At 42.4% G+C, this 23,215-nt stretch overlaps 1 protein-coding gene across 4 annotated transcripts in view; it reads left to right on the top strand.

Annotated features, from left to right (window-relative positions):
- Positions 1-23,215, top strand: part of CREB5 (cAMP responsive element binding protein 5) — a 263,711-nt gene that overhangs the window by 225,051 nt on the left and 15,445 nt on the right. The window lies entirely within an intron of this gene.

Here is a 23,215-nt window from a genome sequence, read left to right as displayed (position 1 = left end):
TGTTGAGGTGTTTTGACACCATGCTGATATTAACTGATCACATCATTTTCTTTAAAAACCCTTCTCAAAGCCAGCCTGAGGGTGGCCTGATGTGTGTGTGGGGGTGTACCGATGTAGGGCAGTCCCTGACATGGGAGCCACTTCTGGACAGATGCCCCCGCGGGGTTTCTCTTTGAGTTAGGAGGACCAGATTGCACGAGAGGGCCGTATAGGCAAAGTCTCATGTCCTGTACCTGCTCAGCCCTCCCCCCGCCCCCCGCCCCGGATCTGCAAAACACGGCTTGGGCTGACAAAGGAGCGCCATGCACAATTCAGTATGTTTTGTCATTTTGCTGGTGATCAGTGGTGGTTTGGGCCAGGTTCTTGATACTACTTTGCCATCTGGTTTGCAGTAACAAATAAAGAGGAAACTATCAGGCGAAAAAACATGCACCGACAAACATTCAAGGGATCTGAGAATGCTGCTTCCATTGTATTTTGACAATAGTCCTATTAAATGTGAATCATTCTGTGTATTATTCTTATTACTCATTCACCTCACATTACAGGCTTGGTCCAAGCACTGCTGAAGTCTTTCCACTGACTTTACTGGGAGTGGGATCAGGTCCTCAATGCCACATTAATTGCATGCTTTCATGGCCAGCTGTAAAGCTGTTGTTCCACAAGGCATGGAACAAAAATACTGAAAAATAATCTTTTAATATTAGCTAGGTTTCCTTTTATCTTCTTTAGCTTGGCTGTTTTGACCAATGAAGATAGATTAATATTGCTAATAACACAGAAATGAATCCTCATAATGAGCTAATTGTTTAAGTATTATAAAGTATAAAAATAATCTAATGACATTCAGAAGGGAATTGGTCCTTTTCTTTTTTACCATGTCCTGCTTTGACCCCTGTAGACAAAAAGCAAAAAGGCTGTGGATGAGCACTCTCAAACTTTGAAAATGTAATACAGGAGCAAGTCTGTGGAAATTACATATTTGAAAATATTCAAACATATTTGTTGTTAAGTTGAAATGGTACAAATCTACACATGATAAAAATACCACATTCGAGATATAAATTCATGTACACTTTAGCTACCTCTCTATGAGACAGCTCTGCATGTAATGTCCTTCCTTGAATATGTGTCTTTCTTTTTACAAAATAGGGCCAAGGAATTGTGCCCATTAAATGCTAAATTTACTAGCTGATGTTTGCTGAATCTGGCCCTTATTAAATGTCCAGACAAGCTTGTTGTAGTTTATTTTGTAGGACATCTGGTTAGAACATTAAATACAACAAGGAAAAATAAACTTAAAAGTAAAATGGTTCAACCCTTGCCCTACTGGGATATTTTTTTTCTTGATTGGATGGAAGCAGAAACAGGTCACTGTTTCCAAATGAATTAATCCAAAATTAAAAATTGGATCAAATCATTTTCATGAGGGTAAACCTTACCAAGAAATGCCAGCATTCATTTTTGTTGGTGGTTCTTGTTCATGTAGAGTGATCAGAGTAAAATATTACCACTACATTCTTATCTCTAATTTCTTCACAATGGGGGATTTTGCTAAAACCAGCAAAGTTTACCAGATTTTTTTAATAGCCTCATAGTATCATTCAGTAAAGATTCTTCTTCCATTCATTTTACCGCATATTAGGAACAGCGGTTTGCTCTCTAATTAGGTATTCTAGCTATAGTTCTTTTTAGATGATCAAGTGAATCTTTTAGCCTCTAAAAGACAATAGTGCCCATGCTAGGCTGTGCAGGTATCACTGAAAAAGGCTGTTTAATTTTTCTTCTCTTTTTCTCGTGGTCTGATGTCCTCAGCAAATTTTTAACTTATCATCAGAGTCAGCAGTGCTAGCAAGGAGCTTCTTTATTTCTTAAGCAGTCCTGAGCCTAGCAGAAATTTCCACATTAATTTTAATTACACTCAGACTTTTAACACTCTGAGATCACTTAAAGTCAGTATTTTCCCCTGTTACTACACACCAATAGTGATAGTTATCATGATAATTCCCAAGCTTAGCATTTCTCTGCATCAGAATGAAGGGGATTGGGTTGTCTTAGGTGCCCTGGCATATTAAAAATGTAGTCTATTTACAATATGTCTACAATGCAAGCCCTATACTCAAATTTTTGAAAAGTCCTCAGGAATAGAGAGTTACTATAAACTTTGTAAGCGTTAGTGCTCTCAGCAGGATGCGATGTTTTCAATAATGAGGCTCTGGTACATTGTGTGCTAAGATTCGCTGTATCCCAAAGCAAAAGCCATCAGAGTGGTTGCAGGGAGGGTTTGCCTGCTCTGTCACCCCCTCCCCTTCCCAATTTGGAGCCTGCTCCTGAGGACTTGTTTGGTTTGGGTTGTTTTGAAGTGGCAGATTTTGTTAACGCACTGCTCCATCCAGTCCTAATAAACATCAGCTGTTAGCCACCATCCTGCCAGGCTGTTCCCATCTTCCCCTTGCTAATCTTCATGATATTTTTAATGCTCTGCCTACAGAGTTGCAAACACTTTCACACGATATTGAGCAGATTGGGCGAAATGTAACTGTTTCATGGTTTTGATTAGAAAAAACAAATTTAAAGACTCCCTTCTATCAAGAAGCGGGCTTCTGAGTCATGCTCTGCTGAAAACAAAACATTTTCCCCCATTTCATTAGTGGAAACGAAAATGTATGCAGTCACAACAGTGCTGGGTTGGGTCATACCAGCATCCCCTGTGCATCACCAGGACGAAAGCAGTATCCTCCGTTGGTCGTGGTGCAGCTCTCTGGGGAGAGCTGAAAGCTGGTGCTGCCCCACCTCAGGTCTTGCTGGAGAAGGCAGGTTGAATATTAAAATATATAATGTAATTACTGTGTATCAGGACTGTCACAGTGCCCGAAGAGCCCCATGTATTGTTCAGAGAACTTGTGGGTGGATGCTGAAGTAATAGGAAATTGCAGTGACTGTGGGTGGTAGAACAGAAATCCAGAGGTGCAAATCTCAGACAATGGGAGATGTTCTTCCTGGCAGGATGAACCAGTAGCCCAAACCCTTACTAGAGCATCCCAAAAATGTTTTAGAACAGTCATTTTTGACACTTTTAAGCTGAAAGAGCATCGGACCTTTATGAACAAACTCTGTAGACAATGTTGTATCCCACAGCTGTTCAGCAGTTGGGTAGAGGGGAGCAGTGGTGGTGGTGTGATAAGTGCAATATGCAGCATTTATTGTAAACTAAATTGTTTTGTGAATTTATAGTTTTTCTGCTCTAATTACAAACATGTTATTTAGTCACTAATATCAGTTAGGCACTGGCTCCCAGTTAGGGCACTGACTACAGGCACTGACCTGTCAACCGCATAGGAACATGTATACGCTTTTCCAGGACCACCTTTGATGTCTTGCAGACCACAGGTGGAGTAACACTGCTCCAGGATATATTGGGTCTAATTCTGTGGGCATCTGGCATTGGCCTTTTATAATTATGTAAAATGAAATCTTTATTGCTAAGATGGCAGAATATTGTGTTTTACACAGCTCCAATGGCTGCCTGAGATACAGAGAGCGTTAGATATGTTGGTTTTCTTGCTAGAGCCTTTAGTGAGCTTGAATTGTCTTTGTCTACTGAAACCGGCTGAGGTGAAATATTGTAGTTTCTTACAGAGAGTATCAGTTCCACTCAATGGCTTAAAACTGAAAAGGGAGAGGGTATTTAATTTGGATTTACAGGTGTAATTTTAAGGAAGTAGAATACGATTTGAATCAAAATTTCACCTGGATTTTCCTGTGATTGTTGTAGGTAAATTCTTAAGTTTTTTCACTGACTATAAGTGATCCGTGCTTCGGTTTAAAAGAAGAAAAGAAAAAGGGCTTTCCACCACAAAATTCCTGCCCCCTCACCCTCAGCGCAATGCTGGGGTGCTGTTTTTTGCTAAAAGAGAAATAAGCGTGCCAGCTGGATATATTCCTGCGGTAGCTAGGTTTTCCTTGGAGATTTCCCATCTATATACTAACTAGGCTTGACCATGCTTGGCTTATGAGCTTTTGCAAACATCCTTGCCAAGGTGGGATGACTGTAGGCAAAATGAGTGCAGCAGGGAGACAGCGGCAAATAAGTAGGAGTGATCAAAGCCTAGAGATTTGCTGGCAGACACAACTTCTTCCTACGCTCTACATCCAGTGGGTCCAGTGCTTTTCCCTTCACCTACGTATGAATCAACACATTGAACTGAGCTGTGCCAAAGCAGGGGGTGAGTAGGAGACAGTCTTAGCACTGTACAACAGCTGTTGTGTTGCCAATATATTCAGTAGGAAATTCAGAACAAAACTTGGCTTTTGGACCATGAATCTCATTGAAGTTCACCAATGGCACTAGAAGAGAGAACTTTAAAGGTTTTCTTCTTTTTTTTTTTTAATACTGTCACAATAGAAGACACTATGTAGATGTTATAAAAGGCTGGTTTTAAGGTTTGGTGAAGTTGTCTGCCGCCAGTCCTACTGAGACGCTAGAGGTGGTAAAAAAGTGAATTTGCCAGCATGAAACATTTATTACTCCATGGCAGTAACTGTTTCCTGTTGAAAGTGACAGATTGGCACAAACTTTGAATTTAATTCTCTTTAGTTTCTTCACCAGGGATTTATAGGAAGGTAATGGTGGAAGCTGATCGAAGGTAGGCTGAAGTTGGTGTTATGTCTGTTAGTTTCTTTAACGAGCTGTTCTCTTCTCCTGAGTTCAGCTGCAGGTACGTATATTTTTAAGGATTTTCTTTTATGTCAAAGGCCTTAAAAAACAAAGTCAACCCAAAACATGTAAGGTGGCCTTTGGCTGGCGCTGCTTGTAACTTTACAGTGCCAGCTGCCAATTTGCTGGGTGGTTAGTGTTTGATTTATAGCTTTGCATATGTGTTTGAGTGGGTGAGTTGCAGCTTTTTGGTGCCTTATTTTCCTTATTTTGTAACTTTGGTTAATCACTTCACTGGCTGTAGTCACTGTGTCCAACAGCACAGTCTGACCCTTGATGGGCGGCATGTTCGTAGCTCTTGCAGCACTGAGATCCCCCACAGTGGTAGATCCGCCTTCTCCCCCCTTCTGTAATGTCTTTTCCTTGCTACGCTGCAGGAGAGCCTGTGCCAACTCTTTGAGCTCTCGCTCAGCTGCTGCCTTCACAACAACTATAAACATCACCAAGCGCCCCCGTTGTTTTCATACTCCATGCGTATACTCTATACTTGCTTGGAAGTGAAGCCTTGTGGAAATTTCAGGCTTGCGAAGAACCTCGCAGATATTTCCATTTGACCTGCCATGGTGGCAATAACACTGTGCTTGCAGCCTGCCGTCCGTCCACCTAGTGACCTTGAAGTGCTTTACGGCGGCTGCATCGTGTGATGCTGAGATCGCAGGAGCCCCGCGCAGGGCGCCCCGAGGGACTGCCACTGGTTTTGATGGGAGATGGAGAGGGGGGTTGTAGGATGGTTTTACAGGCGTGTGTTGTACAGAGGGGGTACAATGGACAAGGCACACACATCGGTGTCTGCGCAGATCTACAGTTCTGAGCCCAGTCAATAAAGGCATGAAAGGAAGGATGGAGAAAGGGACTCAGTTCAAATACTGTCAGACACATACCCAAGAATTCACCTCTAATCTCGATGCGCCATCACTGACAGCACAAATCACCCATCCACCTTCACTGTCCTCAATGCTGCAACCTTGATTTGCAACCTAATACTGTATCTCACTGTTCCTCCAATGCTAATGCAAAGCCACATCAGAACAATGTGCAGGGTGGCTTGCAAAATACTTACAAACTCTATGATATAGTATATTACTGTATAGCATTAGGATAAGCAAGTCAAATTTCTGTGGTGCTTGCTGGCAGTTAGGGCTGAGCTTGGCCTTGCATGAGATATCTGTGTTATGAGAGAAACATATCATAGGGGAAAAGGTGTTTTTTGCTGGGAATAGCACACATTCAGAGATACTGTGACTGCATGCAGTTTACCACACCTTTTGCACATAGTCTGTATAATTCAAAATGTAATGTACACAGACATAGCTTTTGTGAAATAAGCATAATCATGCTAGACGCCTGTGGACTATGTAAAGCCTATTACCCAGTTTGCTCATGTTATCTAGTTCATTCATGTTTCTTGGTCCAGGATACTGCATTAGCACAGTATTTTGAGGAAGAAATTGAAATAGGGGAAGATAAAAGGTGTTCTGTGCTTTCTTTTTAATTGGAGACTGGAGGCAAAGTGCCTCCAGATAATTTCTCAAAGAAAAGTCATTGTCTTCTCCCACTCTTGTCATTAATCTCTAAAATTATTGCACAATTTCTGTTTAATGTGTTAAGATTTCTTAATATGTTAAGACAATGTGGAAAGACAAATTTGAACAGGAGGGAGCATGTTTCTTTGCATGCATAATTTTTTAAATCTTTGTCTGAAGTCTTCATTCATCTTGCTAGGCCTTCTGCAGTAAAAAACTTTATCAAAATCAGTAGAATTAAAAATACATATTTTTATAAGGACAATTCTTCAAAAGAACTGGGGGTTGCCTCAGATATTGAGAACAGTAGTCATTCAAATTTTGTTGAAATGTAGATTACTTATACTGTAGTTGTCTTAACGCTGAAATCTGGTGTTCCCAACATATAGCTCACATGATACTTGCACTCCCTTAACTTTCCACCTGGTTTAAAAATGACTTGATGCTTTCACAGCAGTGAATGTAAATGTATTGTAGTGCAATACATGGGCTTGAACGTGCCTCAATATATTTTAGTGCAAGTGTATTTTGCTACATTGCCTGATACCCATTATATTGTTTCCACAAACAGCATTTGGGAGCCCTTGGTTTAAATGACTTCTGATTCTATAATTCTGTGTTAAGTTGCAATAGAATTTCCCCATTTTTCCCCAGGGAGGGACAATAGGTCTATGTTTGGAATATGGTGTGAATCCGTGGAGTCATCACACAAGCTTTTTTGCTTTGTTTGACTAATTAAGATTAAAAGGAAGCTTAGAAATTAAACTGGAATATGAAAAGCCTATAAAACCATCACTTTAATCTGGAATATTACTCAAAGCACTCTGTGATATTTCCCAGGTATTTCTTTTGTATTTGCCCCTACTCCAAAGTATTTTCACTGGCTGATTGATGCGTGTGATGGGGTTTTGCTTCTTTGCTAACGAAAGCTTTTGTCGTCTCTCTTTCTGTGTTTCGGGCATTACAGTCTCCAGCTAGAGCAGCTGATACTGAGCTGTGGCCATATTTTGTCCCCTTTCCTCACATTAGCGTGGAATAAGTCACTTGGGTAGTCTCAGTGAGCGGCTCTCGAATTTCCGGTAAGAAGGTCACCAGCTAGCCGCGATTTTCCATTGCACCTCTGGTGTCACAGCACAAACAATCTTCTGGTTTCTGTCACTACATCGCTTTGAAATTTTTTAAGTCTGTGCTGGTATAAATGTCGATGGTCTGCTGTTGAACACAGCATCAGAAACTCCAGCTATTTGAACGTGACAATGGCATTATTTGTAAAAGCGGTTGCTGTGGTTGTTTTTTAATAAGATCACTCTCAGTTTTCCCGAATCCTTCTGTGTCCAGCTCAAAAGGACATATTTATAAGACTTGTTATTCTGACTCACTTAGCTGAACAGTATTACACAACTATTTTTCTGTCAGTCATGTGATCATATTGCCAAAACCTCTCTGTATCTTTCCTACACATTTGCTGATTTTGAGGGATATTCTATTAATCAGCAAGATGGGAAGTACTGAACAGATATCAAAATATAGCCCGTACTGCTGCAGAAGGTTACTCAAGCAACACTCTATATATAATTTAAATGCTGGGTAATCAACTCAGGGCATTGTGACAGTTTGAGTTGTTTTTGTTAATAGAGATGAAATTATGGGTGTAACTAGCTGGCAGTCTTCAAACAGACTTTTGCAAGCTGTTTACTCAGCTGTCCCAGGGCAATAATTTCATATGTGAAATGAATTCTTCCAGTATCTCTGCTGTGGTATATTTAATTTATCCCATTTTGCCTCAGTGTGAGGGAAACGAATTTTGAAAAAGGTAGGATTCATGTCAAATACTATACTACATCTGGGTTGGACTCATTAGCTGCCTGCTTTGACATCATGGGTGAAGATTTCGTTACTTGAAATTACATTCGTACTTATTTTCCATTAAATTAAACCCGCAGAATCAAAAGGGGGAAAAGACAACAAAAATCACGTTATGTCTAATACATGAACAAAGGTGAGTTTTATTTTTAAATGAACCTGGCTAATAACGATAATCTCTGGAATCAGCTGCTGCTGTTTGTCTGCATCTGGTTAAACTAGTATTAAACCCACTAGTTTAAGTGGAGGTACACGAGCATGTCCAGTTTAACTAAATTGATTCTGAAACAGTTTTAAAATAAATCATCATAATTTCTTTTGTGGGCAAATCCCATCAGATGTGTGTTACTTTTGGCAATATTACTTCTTACTCCAAACTGTGGTGCTTATAAGGTCAAAATGCCACATTCATCTGTGCCCCAACGATTTTCAGTCAGAATAAGATAATGTAAAACCAAGTCTTTTGGAAGTATAGACTTTGAGGAATAGTGAAATAGTGTTGGACCCTCTTTTAAAAACTAAAGATGTTTAACAAGGGAGTGAGATCTTCTCAGAATCTTACTAAAATATTACAGATACTACTATTACAGGAAAAAAATGCCAATAAAGGGAACAGGAAAAAATAGGGAAAATTTTAAAAACTTGCAGGCAATTTTAGCTGTCGCTGAATCCTGTTACATTTTCCCCTACACCTCAGACTGAATGTGGAATAAAATAATAATGTAGTTCTTCAAACAGCTGCGATAGAGGAAGGCTTGGGATAGGAAATAATATTACAGTGCGGGCGAAACCGGCCGTAGCACACAAGTGCGGAGTGATGGGGAAGCCACGCTTGCTGTCCCATGAAGCAGGAGGCACCGCGCTTTGCTAAAATTATGTGGGACACTTGATGCATGTGAGGTCTGATCCACTTCTGGTGCCGCAGGAGAGGAGAGGGAAGGGGAAGAAGGGGGTAAGGGAGAAGGCAAGGGAGCGAGATGAGAGGAGAGGTGATCACTCCTATCAGCTGTACAGAAAATTAATGACTTTACAATTCACTAGTGTATATAATATGTCATATTTTTCAGCTCTCACATACAAAGGTTTAGCTAAGGCTGAGACTGACTTTGGCTCCTAATCAAGTTCATTTAAGCATGTGGGTTCATTTTTGAATTTTTTTTTAATAATTAAAAAAAGTTGTCGTGGGTTGCTTTCAATATTGTTTTTTAAAAGCTGGTAATGTCTAGACTGATTTCTTACATTGCAAAACACACCAACTGTCCCTCTCCCTGCAAAATGTTCCTCGTGATTCATAGGTCCCGGACACCCACTTTAAGAACTGGCGCGCTTGAGCTGTAGATTTTCACTGTCACAAAGGTGATAAAATGTATTAAGCTAAACATAAATGTCTCTGGCTGCCTTCTGAGGACTCGAGCTCAACCAGATGCTTCGCTGGCATGGCAGGCGAGCCGGAGGGGCCAGGCACTCGCTGCTCAGCGTGGCCCCACGGCAGCCAGCCCGGCCAGCTCGCTCGCGGCGGCAGCAGCAGCGGCTATGGCTGCAGCACTGGGAGGCTGCCTCCCTGCCTGCCTCCCTCCCTGCCTGCCTCCCTGCCTGCCTGCCTGCCTCCCTGCCTACCTACCTCCTTCCCTCCCTGCCTGCCTCCCTGCCTGCCTCTCTGCCTCCCTGCCTGTCTGCCTCCCTGCCTGCCTGCCTCCTTGCCTGCCTGCCTGCCTCCCTGCCTGCCGGCATGCGTCTGCCAGCGCCCGCTCGCGAGATGAAAACAAATAAGCAGCAAAAGATATGGGCTCCTTGCTTAGCTTTCCTTTTCTTTGCACACAATTTATGAACTGCTGTTTGACTGCTGAACGGTTGTTTATAAACCGGGGAGAGATGAGAGAGAAACAAAAATGAAAAGGGAGGGGGAAAAAAAATCAAATAGCCGACCACTCAAATTCAGAATAACTCTGTCTTGCCAGGTGATGACAGACTTGCCTCAGACTTTCTCTTTGAAGGTGCTTAACTTGCTCTACTGGCTGGGGAAGGAGTGAATTTATTAGCTGCCGAGAAAGCCGGGGGGCCTCGTTTAGAAGAGATAAACTGGTGATCACAGGGAAGAGCTGTGAGAGATCTCTTTCCTGTCCCCAAAAAGCAGCTCCTTATCAAGTCCCTCTTAGTCGGAGCTTTGGGGAATCACAACCGCTGAGCAGAGAAGGAGAGCATAGGAGGGAAAAGAAATCCTGTATTGAGCTGGAGAGTGTAGTACATCCCTCTGTACAAGATCTGCTTGTGTGAGTAATTTCTTTAGGGCAGTGAGACAGTGCTTGTGAGAAGAAGATTTATTAGGTGATTCGTATCATTAGATTTTGTTTTGTTTGACATTGACTTCCAAAACCAACCACATAGTTAAAGCTAAAATATGTGTGTTTTTTCTGTTGCCTTTTGGTATATGTAGAGCTATTGCCTCTAATAAAGCACAAGAAATGGCCCCTCACTGCATCGGGGGGCTCGCAGTGCCATAGGCAGGGAAGAGTTAAAGGGAGATGAACTCTTCTCTCTTTGTAAGCAAGTTGGCTCTAGGATCCTGTTTCTGGATCTGACACTATCACTTTACATGATCCTGGGGCAATCTCAGGGTTTTAGTTCACCAGTCTGTAACTGGGTCTGGCACCACGCTCAGTGACATAGCAACGCGCCGCCCTGAGGTCTTGTCTTTAAACCAGCCCAGGGTGCTGCAACAAAGGGACTAGTGAATGTCCACAGTTTGGTCCAATGTTTACAAAATGCTTGGGGATTCCTGGAAAGCACCAAGTATTGTTGTTCAATCACAACAGATTGTGTCACTGATTCCCATGCCAGCTGCCTCATAGATGTGAATTAACAAGCCAAGTACTCAGAATATGAAATATTTTAAGTAGCGTAAAATTGTGCCTACTATTGGGGATAGCTGGTAAACCTTCCAAGAGGGAGGCAGGCTCTGGGACTAAAGAGAGGTTCCCCTTTGCATGTTACAAAAGAAAATGTTCGTACCAGAGGATTACCACCCCTGCCTGCCTCACATAAGTTTACTCTTTATTTTTCTTTGTTGACTGAGCAATATGATTACATGTGAGTTTATTCAAAAGCCAGACAGCTGCTGTGTTAAATAAATCATCACAGGCCCAGAACAGGACTGCTTTGCATTTAATAGCGTAATTTCACATTATGCTGCCGCACATATCAGATTTTCTGCAACATGACAGTAAATGCTTTTGTTGTATTCTTTTTTGCTGTTGGCAATGCGATACCTGTAAACTTACGCTTCTTCTTTGTGGCTGTTGCTTATATTTATGATGGCAAGGAGTAAAACATATTGAAATAGTCTTGGTTACAATATTTATAGATTCTGAATGCATATTAAATTAGAAGCAAAGGAGGAATGGAATTACATGCATTTTGTAACAATGTACTGTTAAGGCCAGAGACGTTCCTGCCAACGCATCTGCAAATGTTTTAGCTCCTAGCTGAGGATCAGAGCAACATTGCTAAACATGGGTGGATGGTATAGAACAGCTGAAGTGTCACCCACTGAACGGAGAATCCCACAGAGAATCTGGCTAGGGTAATTAATGAATCCATTTGGAAAAGTCAGTGCCCTTCAATTAGCCTGAATGTAGCGAAGCAGATGGGAGCCCATCCTCCGGGGAGAAAATTGAGAAAGATCCTAAGAAATACTGCATTGGACTGATTTATCTAGGTAATTATAAGCCTCATTTGCACAAAACTTTTCAATATGGCTGCAGTGAGAAAATTAAGAATTTATAAAATGTTGATATGTGGCCTAAACTATCAGCAGTGGTGGAATCATCTGTCAAGCGGGATCTCAGTTCAGAATGTTAAAGTAATCATCTGACATGAGAGGCTGAAAGGCAAACTTGACCTTGGAGCAGGGGGAGAGGGGATACATTTCTGGGGAACCTTTTGTTAAAGGCTCCAGCAAGCTCATCTGCAGTGGAAACACTCACTGCTATCTTAATTTGATGTTGTGTCCTGGCTCAAAACATCCTGTAAGATTTTAGAGTTTCAGAACAAATGAATGTGGCTAAAGAAACTTGAACACCTTTCCCCCCCCCCCCCCCCGAAAAAACTCAATACCCAAATTCTCTCTTTAAATATCAAGTAGTGGAGGAACATGATGAGAAAAGTAACAACTGCAGCTTTTGAGAGCTTGTGTGACCTTTATCTACTCCAAGGAGAACCCGTTATCCTTGTGAGCAGCCTCATTTTTAAGTCAAAGCATCGCAGGACTGATTTGTATGAATGGGAATTGCACTGTGTCTTTGAACGGGCTAAATGGCAACCTAGTACATATATACTGAAAGTGTGTTTATGTGGGATAGAGAAGGAAGCCTGATGCATTACAGAAACAACAAGAGAGAAAGAAATACCGTTTATGGCAGCATTGAAGTCACAGAGAAATCATGGCCTACAGTTCCCAGGGTGGGTGGGGGGGTTTGGCTTTAGGGAAATTGCAGATCAGCATCCTGGATTTTTCAGATACTTTGCGTTGTTAGAAGCACATCAGCTCAGGTAGTTCCAAGCAGCTTTTTGCATTACATTTTCTGACTTTGAATCAACAAGGTAAAGTCTTGCACTTTTCAGCAAACAGGGAAAAAAAGCTAATAGCCCGAGACAGGCAACCTCATCAAGCAGAGAAGTGAGGAGAGGGTGAAGCAGGGCAGACTGACGGCGAGTCAGAGGAACGTTCCTGCAATACCTGGCACTAGCCAAAACCAGGCTGGTGTTAGCCCTTCCTTCAGGTAAGAGCAGGGAGGCCTTGCTCCAGCCCCGCTGCCACTCAGACCCCACAAGACGCTTTCCTACTTCAGAGCATTTCTGTGCCGTTCCAAGGCCAGCCCTTTTTTTCCCCTCTCTGTTTTCCTCCTCCCTCACCAATGTCCCCTCTGTATAGATAACAAGTGTTAGGGGGTATCTGGGAAGCACCTCCTGTCCCTTTCCCACCCCTTCCATCAGCTCAGTGCTATGTCGATGCGTTGGTTTGAGCACTTCCCCACTGAACTCAACATTCAAAGTGTATTCATCAGTTTTAATCAATTAAAAAAAAATCGGTTCTGGGCAGAATGTCAAACATAACAAATACTCGTAGAGCGGTGAACTGGCGGCAGCAAAGCAATGCTGCTCTGGTTTTAAGCCTGCCTTGTGCACGTTCATTGGTGTGCAAAACGCATGTTGTTAGATTTGGTGTTTTATTTTTTTCTTTTCTTACCTCCGGAGACCTGAGCTAATGCAGGGATGAGTGCGCTAGTCGGAGCAGTGGGGTGGGATGGCCCCCGTCACAGCCGTCCTCTCAGCCCGACGGCAGGCAAGCTGAAGCTGGCACAGTTTGGCCTGTGACTGCACCTTTGAGCCCTCCGCTGATAAATAAGCAGGCTAATTGAATTAATAAACAGATAGCTCTTTTCCCTGCCAGCTGGAGCACCATCAAAATGCGTGATAAATTATCTGTCACTGCTGTAACCGCAGGGAAAGAAATGGGAAGATTAGCTGCCTCCACCTTTCCTCTCTAGCTGCTCTCCCCCCTTCCCCTCCCCGATGCACCCAAGCCCCCGGTTTGGTTTGCTTTCGCCCTCCTCTCCCCTCATCTTTCGTACTTTGGCATTTTTCCAGAGGTAAGGAGCTGTGAGAGAGAAGCGTATCTGGCCGTGCCGCTAATGGGTTGTTAAGGCTCTAGCCGGTGGTGGGATGCTGCCAGTCGAGGCTGCTGCGTGGGAAAGCGGCACCGCTGGCGGGGAGCACTCGAAGCAGCGCCCACCGCAGCGCGAGCCCGCCAGAGACGTGTTGGCGTGGCGCGGGTCACGAGCCCCGAGCTGCCGCGTCGCCTTTCACGGCTCCTGCTGCTCTCTCTGCACGTCCCAAGCAGCCCCCGGCTCCGACAGGGGTCCATCCGGGCCGAGCCGAGGGCTGCACGGCCTCCTCCCCTGGTGTGGGGGGAACAGCAACGTCCCCAAATCCCCATCTCCCTCACAGCCGTCAGGGTGTTTTCACAGCAGCAGCGCCTTGTCTGGCTTGGAAGCAGAGGTGGGTAGTGTGGGGGGTCTTTTTCGTTTCAAAAGAGGGGTAAACGATGGGACATGAAGGCGCAATGATTTCCGTAGCGCAGCCATGACTCCTGTCCCTGGCGCCATCTCTCAGCGCGCCGGCCCCTCTTGGAGGCAGCATCGACGCAGAGTCCCCAAACAGCAGGAGGCAAGAAAGATTTCACTGCTTCAAACTTTCGGCAGGCAGGATGCAATTAGCTGAAGTTTCTATTGCATTACCTTGATTTCCTACATATCGCGTGCGAGTGCTTTTGTTCCTTTCGTGGCCTGGCTTTTCTCACTGCATCTCCGCTGTAACCTTCCCAGGGAGTGAGCTGGAAGAGCCTGCCAGTGCCTCTCTTTCTAAGGCAGCAAGAAACGGGAGGTGCTGAGCAGTGCCCTCGCTGAGGAGGCTGAAGCGCGAATGAGATCACAGCGCTGTGATCTTGCTGAGAACATGACATTTTTTCTGGTGCATATGTCAAATGAATCAGACAACGGTGGTGTCAGAAAGATGGATAATGCTGTCGGCAAGGCTGGCAGAGGAGACAGGAGGATGTGTTAAAGCACCAAAACAAGACGGCATTTATGCCTTTCTCCTGCACTCATTAGGAGTACACAAGAAATTTTTTTTAAAAAAAGAGGAAGGCTCAAGAACAGTTGGATCTGGAAGTGCTTTTCTAAAGATTAGGTTGTGCTGTGAAGGACAGTGAGCATGGTCAGATCGCGGGTACCCAGGCGTCCAGCCCGCGAATGCACCCTCTGGCTGGTCCTGCGACCCTGCCCGTTGCTTCTCACAAGTGTGTGGTGTGCAGGAAGGTGTCTGGGGCTGACTTTGCCCCGAACCTGGAGGGGACACGGCCGACTGCGTCTTCCTCAGAGCGCGGGGCTCTGCAGGGACCTTCTGCCACCTGTCTGCAGACACTGCACCTGCAGCAGCGATCTGCCCTTAATGCTGTGGTCATTTCTGCCCTCTTTCCCTTGGGCAGGGGGGATGGGGAAGAGTCCCTGGCGAACACCGTCGTGCCGCAGTCGGGTGAGGCAGGATACGCTCTGCATCTGTCACTCCGTGCTGGAAAGGAAATCCTGACCATGTGTCAGCCCCCACATCTGCGGGCCCAAGCAGGCCCCTGACCTATGCTCATTTGTTCTGTATCCTATGGTAGGTGCTGTAGGAAGGCTAAAGCCAGCTGTCCACAACTGGCAGGATGAGTCAGTGGCTTACCAAGCAGGCAACATCCTTCCCTTCCCTGGGGAAGGTGCGTTTTGGTTTGCCCTGACATGCTCTTCTGCAAAGCAGCATTAGTAAAAAGTAAGCATACCGTGTTGAACAGAGTGAGCAGCTGAAATACTGCATTTTGGAAAGTCATTGCTTGTTAGTCGAGCCGTGGTGTTTTGGGATGCATTCCTAGCTCCTTCAAACACAAAGTAAAGCCTATTAGCATTAATCACTATGATGCTTTCTTTTTTCCAATAAGAAAGAATATATCTGGGTTCAATTTTTTTGCCCTCTCTTGTTTCACACTTTAGCTATCCAAAAGTGTATTAAAAAACCTTGTTGAATTGATGGGGTAGCTGGCTGCTATATAGCTGCGTGTTGCGATGTTGCTGTTCCTGGATCCTCAAGTGGCTTTGAAATCCTATACGTCTGACCCATGGTAATGCCGTTTAAACGCAGCTGATACGTGTGGGGTGGTGAAAAACAAGGTAGCAGCTTGAGCTGAATATGACTGAAGGGAGATGGCATTGCAGGTGAGGAGCAAAGGGGACATCGTGGAAGGCTGCAGCTTGATGGATGAAGTCAGGGGAAGACTATTGGGAAAGGTGGGAGGGCACAAGAGACCTTGCACGAGGATGTGAAAGGACAGTACATATCAATGCTGGTAATTATTCATGCAGATAAATGTCAGCATGGGCTCTATTTATAACATTTTATTCTATGTAGAATATAATAGTATTTTATTTTATAATTATTATAAAATAATTTCTTTTATAAATTAACACATAATAAACCTGCTCACACTCTTCGCAGTTTATAGATATGGACTATGTGTCATATGTAAGCGCTTTCATTTAAAAAGTCACTAGTCACTAGATTATCATAGGCAGATAACTGAAAGCTGTCTGCTGAATTAAAATGTTATTTTCATTCTTCTGTCAAATGCTGGAATTCAGCTTTAAGAAAACGTGAAATAGCACATAAGAATATTCTCATTTTATATGTACTTGTACTATACCTTAAATTCTAGTCTTTTGTTCAGAAAAATCCATGAATGCTTTAAAAATGTTTCGGGAACCAGTTAACATTAGAAATGACAGAGAAAAATAACTTCACCTGAAACTACATGGTAATGAGACAAAGTCTAATTACCTGCATTGAATTCTTCAGTCAGGCCAATAGGCTAATGAACATCAATATTCTTTCACGAAGAGCCCTGGGATCCCTAATGGCTGTAAGTGGTCAGGGCTTTGGTTTTACGTTTCAGAGTCTGGTTGGTATAATCTTGAAACAAAATCTACAGATCAGATCGTATCCTGTATACACAGGCAGTGGATGTGTGTGTGTGTGTACGCCCTTGAGCACTGCACATCTGGGATGAAATCAAAACACTTTTAAGTGCACATGTATCCCATTTCTGGCCTGCTAGTAGCCCTTTAAATGTGCTGGGTTTAATCCAGGAAAAACGAGTATTCAAAATCACACCAGTAAAGGGAAAAAAAACCCCCAAGTTTTATATACTTGGATGGCATTTTTCTTTGGATATGGATGACTCAATCAGCAGCAGCCTTAGTGAGAGGTGGGTGATGAAAGTTCAGATATCTTCAAACGCAGGAGGGATTTGAACCTGCATTTCTCATTTCCTTGGTGAGTATATTATGAATGTGAGAGAGAAGAAGAAAGAAAGCAACTAGCATCCGCTGCAAGAAGCTGAAGTCACTCTTTGAGGCGTCTTGAGGCTTCAGAGCAGTAATCTGTAGCAAGAAGTTTTTACTGTGCTAATCCAATCTGATCTTTGAGTACAGATTAAAGTACCAAAACCCACAACCTCCTTTTCAATGTTAGAGTATTGTGATTTGAGGATTAGCTTCATATCTGGCTTATATAGGCAAATCCCAAACTCCCTCTGAAATCAATTCCCACTTGTTCTTATTTAATACGGTATTCATTATGCGCTCAAGCGAGATATATATATAGCAATACCAGCACTGTTCAAGCACTTCCCACTTTCATTGTACTAGAAGAGGAGAACATGATTTTAGAAGCCCAACATTTGCTTGGGGATTACAGCATTTGCTTGAGGAGTGAGGGAGACCTGAGCTCAGAGACTTTGCTGAAGTATTTTATGTCAAATGTAAAGAAATGGAGTGCTCTCTCTCAGCTCTGGAATGGGCTGTAATCTGGGTTTTGAAGAGTTTATCTGGGAGATGGGCAGTACAGATTGAGGTCCCCTCAAGAAAAAAAAGGGAATTGAGCCCAAGTTTTCCCACCTCTTTCCAGGGTGCTGTTAACAGCATGCTATTACCAGATTTTATTGCCACCCCCTTTTTCTATGTTTTCCATGGGCAACATCCAGGCACGTGTGATATGGGCATATTCCATAGATAAATCTGGCAGAGTAACTAAGCAAGAGACTGTCTGTTTGGAGGATCAGGATGGAGATTAGAGAAATACCTGCCTACTGACAGCAGGCACAGACAGCGAGTCCCCAAAGCGCTGGCATTCTCCTGCCCAAAACTTGGCTCTCTGGGGGTAGGTAGCAGCTAAGTAGCAGCTTTGATTTTGGACTGTGGCACATATAAGGGAAATTAGATAGAAGCTGTTTGTATTTTTTGGATCCTTCCATAGGTATTGTATGTTGAAACTGTATGACACACTTTGCCAGCAATAAATCATTTTGCTGTCTATTGTGTGATTAAATAATTAAATATCCCTTGTCATGGATACACAGGCAGGGATTGACTTAGATTTTGTGGGACTTAGAGATTTGCAGGAACCTGAACTTAGGTTTCCTGACGTTGCACTCCTGTGCAAATCAAACCCAATCATTTAAAACTGCATTAAGAAATGAGTCATACAAGGAATAGTAGGCACCGAGAAACACGAACTGTATTTTCAGTTAATTTCTGTCTTGATTTTAATTTTTTTATTTATTAAAAGTGCATGTAGCATAGGAACAGAGAATTTACTATTTTTCTATTTCTAATCATTAAGAAGATGCTGCATTGCCCAAGGATAATGATGCTTACCTCCTTTGTAAGATGCTTTGAGATGAACAGAAGGAAATTGCTAAATGGAGATGAGATGTAAACTCAGTAGAGTTTTCTGCGGTTCCTGGAACCATGACCGTTCTCACTGAACTGTTGTCACCAGAAGATGCTAGATCTGGCAAAGTATCCATGGGCCACCCTGGCAGCAACCTGCATTGTATTACTTAAAGCTGGCAGTAATCTGCAGGGGTGTCACTTCCACTGATGTCAGTGGGAAGTGAGGCTGCTCAGTGCTCCTCGGTGCCCGGAGTTCAGAGATATTGAAGCAGCTATTACGGCTGACCCGTCCTTGAGCAGCATGATGTCCATTAGTTTTATTGCTGGTTTGATTGTTTTCAGTTGATTCTCACTGCTTTTGGCTGAAGATTAATTCAGTTTGTGTTTGGGAGGACAAGGGAGCAAATTTGCTGTTTTTATTAGAAGCTAAGCTGAGCTGAAGGCTTGATGACGATCCATTGTTAGTGTTGTTTCAAAATCCTGCTAAGCAGGCAAGAAAGCACAAAGAAAAGGAAGAGTATAATTCAGATTTGCCAAACAGCCTGGGAATAATTAGAAGATTAGCAGTTTGGCACTGTTTACTGGCGAGTTGTGAATTAAATGCATCCCCCTTTTCACTTTACATTTGTGTAACGTGTCACTTCTTAGGTTCTGGATTTCATGTCCTTCACACACCTCTCACTCCTCCTTCAGTCAATATGCAAGACTCTATTTTGTTGCATGAGAAGTATAGGAGCAAGTATTTAATGCGATGTCAGAGGCTTTCTAATCACCAGTCTCTGAAATGTGGTCATAAGTATCTGCAGTTCACTTCTTGGGTGGAGATGAATCACCTCCAGTTTGCTTTTATGAATGTGAGTGGAACATTTGCTAATAGTCATTTCTGTTATTTACACTATGAAACTCATGTAAGAAGCCAACTATAAAAGACCTCAATGACATTTATACTTAATTCTCTCATCATAGTAGTAGTTTGAGGCAACGATAAAATTCGGCGTGATGCCTTAACATATGCTGGGTGAAGTTCTGTTCTCAGCTCTGGTTGCAACAGGCTTGTTAACTCTCTGTATTCACTTTGGATATGCTGTTTAGACGGTCACTAGTATAAAAAGAAGGTTTCACCATCACGGGTGAGAAAATAGGATTGGTTCTACTGAAGTCCATGGTATGCTTGCCATGAAGTTTGGGTAATCAACATTTTTACCCGGGGTTGCTACCAAATTTCAGATGTGTGGGGATGGTTGATGTCTCTATTTTTCTGCTTTCTCTTCCCTCTCTAATCTCTTCTCTCCCTGAAGGGAACTTATTACATCCCTGTATAACAGGGACTAGGATCACAGTCACTACTGCAAGAAATTATCTTTGAGATCATATTCCATCTGCCTGCAGAGGCCTGATATAATCTCCAGATAAGAATGTACCAGACATTAAGCTGGTCTTGTCTCTTCTCTCATTTAGTGGGATTTGGGCATGCAGACCAGAAGGGGAAGTGAGATTTTTCAAGTGCTGTAATACATGCTTACTCAGAACAATGCAATCCTATTGAAAACCAGGACTGCATGGCTGTCCCAACCTAAACCACAGCTGGATAATATAATAACCTATTGTTTGATACAATGACAGACCACTCAGGTAATAACATACATAAATTTGGAGGAGATTTTTCATTTTTCCACTAAGGAAAAAATAGGAGAAAGTGGTAGTTTATTTTTATGCACGTATTATAGTATATTTTATATATAAAATATATATATATATATATAATGTAATATATATATACACACATATATTTAATAAAACAAAAGTGATCAAGGTTTTTAGTGCTGGGAAAAGCAACTTCTAAAATGACAGTCTTATTTATCTTGTTTTTCTTCTAACAAACTGAAAAAAATTCTGGCTATTTTTCATTGGCAGTTTTGGAGAAAGAAAGGGAAAAAAATCAAGGTAACCCCCTTGAATTGTGTCTCACGATGGAGAAAAATGACAAAGCAGCAAGTTCCCACCCAGATTGCAGAAGTGGACAGGGAGCTGATATTCTCTTCACTCCTGATCTCAGCAGCTCATTTCTGACAGGCTTAGAGTTTGCCCAAAGATGCTCAAAAGAATAAATTACCATCTGTGTTGATGTAAAGAAACATAAAGCAATTCACTATACCATGATGCCTTAGATGGAGGAAAGACTGAAAACTTGTTTCCAGAAAACAATAATCCAGGTACAATGACAGTTTATTTGAGGTGTTATCTTCCTACAACATTCAGCGGGATGGCTTCAAAGTAAACATGCCGGTTCAGTGCATTATCATGAGCAATAGTACAGGGAACGCAATACTCGTGCCTGAGGAGCACTAGTATCTATTGTCTCTATTTCCCCCTAACTATCAAACATGAAAGTTTATGTGTTTTTGGTTTCCTATAGGATAAAGAGGGAATTTTCTTTATCCACTTGATCAGAGGCAAAGCAGACTGTGTTTGGTGAAATAATTTCTAATGTTGTCTGTGTTAGTGACAGCCATTAATGCAAATGCCATGATCAAGAGGAAAACAGTTGTAACTGATGTTGGTCAGTATGTCAGTTTGATCAACTAGAAAAAAAAAATCAGTAAGGGCCAAAAGCCAGAAGAGACGAGCCCCTGCATTTCCCATTGAGTGGGGACTCTAGGTTGCTGTGGATTTTTATGAAAAGTGTACTATAAAAACAAGAGAAGAGGGATTGTGCTCTAAAATGTGTCAGTGAAGTTAGCAGAAATTTTGCTTTTTAGTGAGAGCAGATTTGAGCAGAGTTGCCTGATCTAGCCCTATTTTGAGAATTGCTAAGTATCCACAGCTTCTGCTGAAGTCAGTGACATAGTTTCTTGAAAACTGAATGGCCTCAGGATTGGGTCCTTTTTCATAATTTCATGCTAGAGTTGCTTTGCTAATGAAGTCACTCCAGAAAGCTCAATTTTGATGCCATCATATTTTGACACTCAAATAAAACAGCTGTTTGCAATTAGCACACATAAAAAGAACAATAACAAAAATGCATTCTTCCCTTCCAGCTCTGCACATATACAATGCAGAGTTCACTAAGCTCTGGTGATTTTATTCCCCCTGCGCTCTAACTAAAACATTGAAAACAATTGATCTCGCTGAAGACCAAAAGAAAAAAAAGGTTTACAGTTCCCCAAACGTTTCTGATTGGCAGCAGTGACTCGTTAATGAAAGATAAATGTCGCTCTGGGTGCCTGTGCATACAGGGCTCTTGCTGATGCAGAGCTGATCTAAGCATGAAGTTAAAGAGACGCGAGGGCCGGGTGCTTGCTGTTGCTGCACTGGGACCCGATGAGGTAGAGAGCTGGTTTCGTACCAGGACTCAGATCCAGGGCAGCTGGCCCACCCTCCCATTGGGAACAGTGAACAAGGAGCTTGTAAAATACACAGACCAAATGGAAATGACCCCTATTGACTGAAACCAGCTGCATGTCAGACCTCTCGCTGTCTCTCTTGATTTGCTATCTCAAATAAATGGATGTGGTAGAAGGGACTATGGAAAGAAAACAAAATAATTTATTCCCCTTGAAGTCGCGCCACACTAATAAGCCACAGTTTTTACAGCTGAAAAAAAATGTTTATTCACACATTAAGCTTTTCCCTCCTTTTTTTTTTGGCTTTGAAAGTATGCAGTTTAGAACAAGACATGCTGTAGCTCAGTTTCAGAGGTTTTTGACAAATACGGCATTGGTAGATTTTGTTAGGGATTCATCATTTATAAAAGTGCTGGCTAATGAGAGTTTTTTGCATTTTGATTCAGAAAACACAATTACGACAGCTTTTGTTGGTGCTTTGGCTCAGAGCTGTGTAGTGGCTCAGCCCGGTGAAAAAGATCTTAGCGAGTTTTGAATAAGAATGACATGCAGAATGACTTATGTTACTCATGTGGCTTTTCCCCTGTTTTTCCCAATACACTCCTGGGTAACAACTGTTATTTTGAGCATTGTGAAGAGCTGCTTGCAATAACCAGGGTAGCACTTGAATTCAGAAATGTTAAGGATGGCAGCTGCTCAAGTCCTCCATTTTAAACCCACGATAGGTTATTGCCATCAATGTTAAATTGAGCTCAGTTCTGACTTTAGAGGTAAGTACACAACAGGAGGGGTGGGAGGTATTTAACCTTGCTGCTGTAGTTGCCTTGATCTTTTTTTGAGATGACTGTCAGTTTGTGACTCATGCCATACTGTGATAATAATTTTACAGGTTTTCTGTAAAGAGACTTCGTAAAGTCACTACTCTAATTTTCTTTAATGAAAACTGAGGCACTGATATGTTTTTAAAAAACATCTTTTTTCTCCTCTTTTTTTTTTTTTTTTAGAGAGAGTCTTGTTCTGTCAAGGACTGCATCAACAAAGTTACTGTATTCCAGTATAGCTTACAGCTCTGGGATGACCCTGTAACTGTACTGAAAAGGAACCTTTCTTTATATATATTTCGACTATCAAATTAATACGCAAGGGCCTTATCCTGCAGTTCAAAATCTAGCAGCCCTTCCCATCATCCTCTTTTGTGGTTGTTGTTGTTCTGCGAAAAACGGAAGGATCCCATTGATACTAAGGAGAGTTTTGCCCAAGTCGGGACTGCATGACCCAATCCAGTGACAGTCAAAAACATGAGGAGAACAGAGAGAGGAATTAGTATGCAGTAAAAACACAGCAGGCACTTGAACTTTCCAGCAAAGAAAAAGGTTTCAGGTTGAGACCACCCTCATTACTTTTATATCTTTCTGGTGAAAAAAAAAAAAAAAAAAAAAAAAAAAA

Source organism: Dromaius novaehollandiae, chromosome 2, assembly GCF_036370855.1.
Source record: "Dromaius novaehollandiae isolate bDroNov1 chromosome 2, bDroNov1.hap1, whole genome shotgun sequence".
NCBI classification, from domain to species: Eukaryota; Metazoa; Chordata; class Aves; order Casuariiformes; family Dromaiidae; genus Dromaius; species Dromaius novaehollandiae.
Note: the sequence above shows the minus strand (reverse complement) of the source record. Positions and strands in the feature narration are given on the sequence as shown.